At 36.8% G+C, this 6,072-nt stretch overlaps 1 pseudogene; it reads right to left on the reverse strand.

Annotated features, from left to right (window-relative positions):
- Positions 1-1,148: 1,148 nt before the first annotated feature.
- Positions 1,149-1,696, reverse strand: LOC125121171 (60S ribosomal protein L29-like; annotated as a pseudogene).
- Between the last annotated feature and the right edge of the window lie 4,376 nt (positions 1,697-6,072).

Here is a 6,072-nt window from a genome sequence, read left to right on the forward strand (position 1 = left end):
GCCAACTATACTCCAGTAAAATTTTTAAAAAAATTATGTAATCAAACATGTCTCCATTTCTTTTGCCCTGGCCACTTAGAAGCACTGTTGCTTTAAAAAAATTAATTTTAGAAAGTATTTTCCTGGTCTCTTTGTGGCAATGAACTATAACTGTGATATAAACTATCAGTAATATATTTATTTTTAAATGAAAAAGGATTACTACATGAATAAATGAGCAAATGAATGAATGAAAAGCAAACATTTAATAGATATTTTCCCAATGATTATTCTAATATAAATGACGATTTATACTGTTGTTAATACTAACAATGTATATCTTCTCACTTCATTTATTATTAGTAAAGAATCTTGAGACTATCTTATCTAATCTATCTCATTTAGAACAATGTATTCTAAAAGTCATGATAAAAATTATATTTGATAGTATATATATATTTAACACTCAACCTTTTGCTATGTCAACAGTCACTTGAGACTATCTTATCTAATCTATCTCATTTAGAACAATGTAGTCTAAAAGTCATGATAAAAATTATATTTGATAGTATATATATATTTAACACTCAACCTTTTGCTATGTCAACAGTCTCTGTTTTTTTCCCATAGAATCATAATAGAATTATTTCAACTAATAGATTATCTTCATCAAGGTCATTTCTAGGCACTGACAATTCATGACACTGTAGCCTTTCCCTAATTTATAACAAATTTAATATATTTTAATTTTTTAAGCTATTACTCAGCTTTGGCTTATTACAGGATATGATTTAAGAAAATGTCTAAAAGTGAGAAAAAATATTAATATGTCATTAAGTCTTATAGTCAGTTCATTTCAATTTGTGTATTGGGGGGGCTTTCTGTTCCATGGTGGGAATATTCTCATGTTTTCCACATCAGTGTTACTTTAGCATCTAAGATCTAACAAGAGATGGAGCTGTAGTTCCTGATCCCTCACATCCTAGTGCAATTCGCACTCATGCTAAATAAATGCCATTTAACTTGATAAGAAGCCCACTTCCCTTCTATCCATTTACTATCACCCCCCCACTTTTTTTTTTTTTTTTTTTGACAGATCCTGAGGCAGGTATATTTGTACAAACAACACAGGACACCAGCCCCATATAAACCACAGCCAAGGGATCACACCAGTCCTTCTGTCCTCACATTGGCAGATAAACAACTCTATTGTGGAGCTTTTGTGGTGGCCTGGGCACCTTTGGGAGCTGAGGCTGGAGGAACTGGAGCTGCAACTGTACATCCAGCTGTGGCCTTGGCCTTGACTGAGCGTTGGCCTGGGACTTCGGCCGGCAGAGCCTGAGGCCCTTGGCGATGCGGGCACGAGCACGTTTCCCAAGTTTGGGGTGAGCAATGTACGCAGGTCGACTGAGCTTGCGGCTGCCAACCTTTGGGATGTTAGGCTTGACCTCCTTGGGTTTTACAAGAGCCTTGATAGCTTCAGCACGTGCACTCATGGCCTTGGCATTGTTGGCCTGCATCTTCTTTAGGCCCTTCTTGTTGTGCTCCTTGGCAAAGCGCATGTTCCGCAGGAACTTGGGGTCCACCCCATTAAGAGATTCATATCGTTGTCATCGCGGTTTCTTGATGCCGTTTCTGTGCCATTTTCGGGACTGATTATGCGTGGTGTGGTTCTTGGACTTCGCCATGTCTGTACCCGGCTCGGCTAATCCCGAAGCTCCTGGGACTGGAAGAGCCATTTACTACCCCTTTAAGTGCCCACTTTCTTCCTAAACCTCTTGCAAGTTATGTGGGCCACAAGTAAATTGAGGATTAAAAAAATAATTTATTTCATATTTCTAGAACTGAATTGCTCTTTATTGGGATTCCAGATGTAGATGAGATCTATAGCTGTGTCACATAGTGTTCTTGCCTCACATCTTAGTAACTTCCATAATGTTCCCACCAAAGTAGCTTACTCATTAATCTTATAATTTGAGCATCGATCTTTAAGTCTGTTTGTTTTTTAATGAATTGGATTTATTTTTTATTTTATTTTTTTAGGAATGATGTTTCAAAACCATTATCATGGCTGAAAAGAAAACCATGGTGCCTTATTAATCTCAGGTAGATGCTGTATTTAAGTATTTGAATGCCTTTTTATATTTATATGGTTGATGTTCACAATAAGAAAGCACAAATGATAAGAAATTATGTGGCTGTTGAAATAGAGCTGCCATTTTCTAATGTATAGCACCCCTTTCTTGCATGAATTTTTATTCAGGATGCTGAAGTGCAAACTGCAAAGAATGAGATATTGGCAAAGGAGATGATATGGAAAGAACAACAACAAAAAAATCCTGATGGATTCTTTAATCATATAAGTCACTGGTGAACAATAAAGCACTGTTAAGATTGCTTTAGAAATTAGGTCTTGACCTGACTTTTTGAAAAATAGCACAAAGTAAATTGAAAACATAAATGGATACATGTTTTTGAGAGAGGTTGGGAGAACTGCATTTCAATATAGTGAAGATGAAGGCTGTCTGTTCTATCAAAGACAAACTTAAAATTAATGATACCAATCCTAAAAGGAATGAATTATTCAATTTTAGAATAATGGCATATATCCATGTCATAGGTATATATATATAAGGTGTATCTCTACTCACAGAATAATTTACCTAAGAGGAGGAAAATCAAGCCATGAAAACATGCATCTCATTAATAGTTGCATGTCACTGCCCTGCTAATTTGAGGTCAGAAAGAAGCTGTGGTATGTCCATGAGAGTTTGCAAACGGAGCAATTTTACCCTCTTGGGCCCTGCCACACAGTTTATTTTCCCCCAAATTTTTGCTTTCATCCAGCTTTATCGCTTCACTCAGCTTTCTCTCCCCAATGCAAGCTGTCTCCTTTTTGGCCCTTTTCTCTACCATTCTGGCTCAAGATTTATGGATATTTTCTTCTAGTGCTAGCTTGAGGCTGCTGAACTAGCATAATGCACATTCTGGGCCAAGACTCTCTGACCTTTAATCTTAGTCATTAAGATTCAGCACTGCTTACCACAAGGGCCAACAACTGCATCATTTATGATTATTTTGACCATTTTTTGTGCTTATTGCTACCTAAAGTTTGTAAAATGAAAACTACATGACCCCTTGGGTATTGCCATCACCAGCTGCTAGCAGGAGCCAGATGCTTTGGTAGCAGAAATAGAGCAAGCAGCCTGGTGACTTCAGCATTTGCATGAACTAGATTCACAAGGAGAACACAAGTTAAAGAGAAGATAGTTTCAAGAGGTCCCCTTGTGGCTCAGTGGGTTAAGAACTGAGGATGTTGTCTTTGTGAGGATGCAGGATCAGTCCGTGGCCTTGCTCAGTGTGTTAAGGATGTGGCGTTGCCATAATCTGCGGTGTAGATCACAGATGTGGCTCAGATCTGGTGTTGCTGTTTCTGTGGTGTAGACCATAACTGTGTCTCCGATTCATCCCATAACCCGGGAACTTCCATGTGCCACAGATGCAACCTTAAAAAAAAAGAGAGAGAGAAAAAGGATACTTTCAGTCAACAAGCAAGCCAATAATATTCTGATAAACATGATGACAATTAAACCTAAAATTTAAAGTAATAAAAAAATAAGTAATAACAAAATTTCCTGGTACACAGGATATTTATAACGTTTACACTATTTAAATTTTATGGTTGATTTGGTGTTATGCACAGTGCGTGGTTTTGTTTTTTGCTTGATTGGTTGGTTTGTTTTAATCAGAGATCACAGAATGATGACTTTGCATTAGGATTCTGCTCTTAGAGCTGGCTTGATAAAGTCACTTAAGCACCCTGAGCTATAGTTTCTACATCACTGGAACTGAAATAATATCTACCTTGTAGAGTTGCTTTAAGTATTTAAGATAGCATTGATGCACTAGCATACACTAAACACTTAGTAAAATATATTTACTATTATAAAACTGAGATTACTATAGTATACTGTATATGTAAGTATTCATACATGTAACATTCTTTTTTTTTCTTTTTTTAATTTATTTTTTTATTGTTATTTCCCCAACACACATTTTTTTTTTCCCACTGTACAGCATGGGGACCCAGTTACACATACATGTATACATATTTTTTTCTCCCATTGTCGTGCTGCATTGTAAGTATCTAGACAGAGTTTTCAGTGCTACACAGCAGGATCTCATTGTAAATCCATTCCATGACCAAAGGTTTGCATTCGTTGACCTCAAGCTCCCAATCCCTCCCACTTCCTCCCCTTCCCCCTTGGCAACCACAAGTCTATTCTCCAAGTCTATGATTTTCTTTTCTGTGGAAAGGTTCATTTGTGCTGTATATTAGATACCAGATATGAGTGATTTCGTATGGTATTTGTCTTTCTCTTTCTGACTTACTGCGCTTAGAATGAGAATCTCTAATTGTATCCACGTCACACTTGGATACATCCTGTAAAGTGCGTGAGCTTTTTGTGTGTGTGTGTGTGTGTGTGTGTGTGTGTGTGCGCGCATGAGAGAGAGAAAGAGAGAGAGAGGGATATGATAATTTGTTTCAGAATATGTACTATCCCTTCCAGTCTGTTTTTATTCAACATAAACTGATACTAACTTAGAAAGATCACAGAGAGGTATCTTAAAACCATCTTTCACCCCTAACTAATCCTCACTCGAAATACATATTGTCTTTCTTTTTAGTGGTGAATCAAATTTCACTCTTCTCATAGCTTTAGGCAGATTTTGCTGCCACAGGGACAGCTGTGCTTATGTCAATTCATGCCCCATCGGCTAAATTCCTTTAAGGACATAACCCGATCACAAAATTGGAATAATCAGGAGAAAGATATCCTTTCTTCCCTTGCACTGATGGGTGTGTTTATAGCAAAAGCCTGTTGTTAACTCTTACGCTCTCTACATCTTCTGTAAGAAATCCCTTGTCCCCCAATTTTCCTGCACATGTTGAAATTTCCTGCTCAACTAGCGTCACTTTCAAGCCTTTTTTAAGTTGAATACTTTAGTGTTTTAAACTCATTTTATTTTATGTTTTTGGATTTTTTTAATAATGATTTTTATTTTTTTCATTATAGCTGATTTACAGTGTTCTGTCAATTTTCTGCTGCACAGCATGGTGACCCAGTCACACATACATGTATGCATTCTTTTTTTCTCATATTATCATGCTCCATCACAAGTGACCAGACATAGTTCCCAGTGCTATACAGCAAGATCCCATTGCTCATTCATTCCAAAGGCTATAGTTTACATCTATCTACTCCAAATTTCCAGTCCCTCCTACTCCCTTCCCCTCCCTCTTGGCAACCACAAGGCTGCTTTAAACTCATTTTAGATTTTTAATATACTGGGTATCAGTATATTTGCATGATTTGAAATTACTGCAGACACAAATAGACCTCAATAATAAGAAGAGGTTTATGCACCTTGATTTGTTTTCAAGGTGGTCTATCTAGGATCACTTTAACGTTTCTCTGACAGAAAGAGAAGTATTTCTATATATAAAAAAGCTTCTTAATCCAGCTAGAATCAGAAAAGCAAGAAAACCTGACTATATCCAATGAGAATTTCAGCTTCAGGGTGGAAGCTCCTTGAGTGTGTGTGTGTGTGTGTGTGTGTTGTGACCTCTCACATTCACATACTCCGTATCCCATGATTCTATAACTCATAACATGAGAGGTTCCCTCTTCTTCTCCTTATCCTCAAATACTGAATCAGAGTCTCAAGCTTTTTAATAGGAAAAAGACCTCAGAACTTCATGCTTCATGTTATGTATTCTTTTTAACAACACTATGAGATGGGTTGTATTAGCCTCATTTTAGAGATGTGGAAATAAGACTCAACAAGTTAAATACCTTACCTCAGGTCAAGTAATTAATACATAGCCCAGTTGTGGTTTGAACGGAGGGCCATCCAGAGCCAAAACCCATGCTAATTCCATAAAATAGTATTTCTCCAGGGAACATCATAAGAAGGTTAATTATTTTCATCTAGAAAATAAAAAAGTCAAAAATAGGAAAGAGGCTTTAAAGTGAGTGTAATAGTGACATTCACAAATGGATAAAAAATACATTAAAAAAAAACAGTGTG

The sequence above is a fragment of the Phacochoerus africanus genome, chromosome 2 (assembly GCF_016906955.1).
Source record: "Phacochoerus africanus isolate WHEZ1 chromosome 2, ROS_Pafr_v1, whole genome shotgun sequence".
Classification (NCBI taxonomy): Eukaryota; Metazoa; Chordata; class Mammalia; order Artiodactyla; family Suidae; genus Phacochoerus; species Phacochoerus africanus.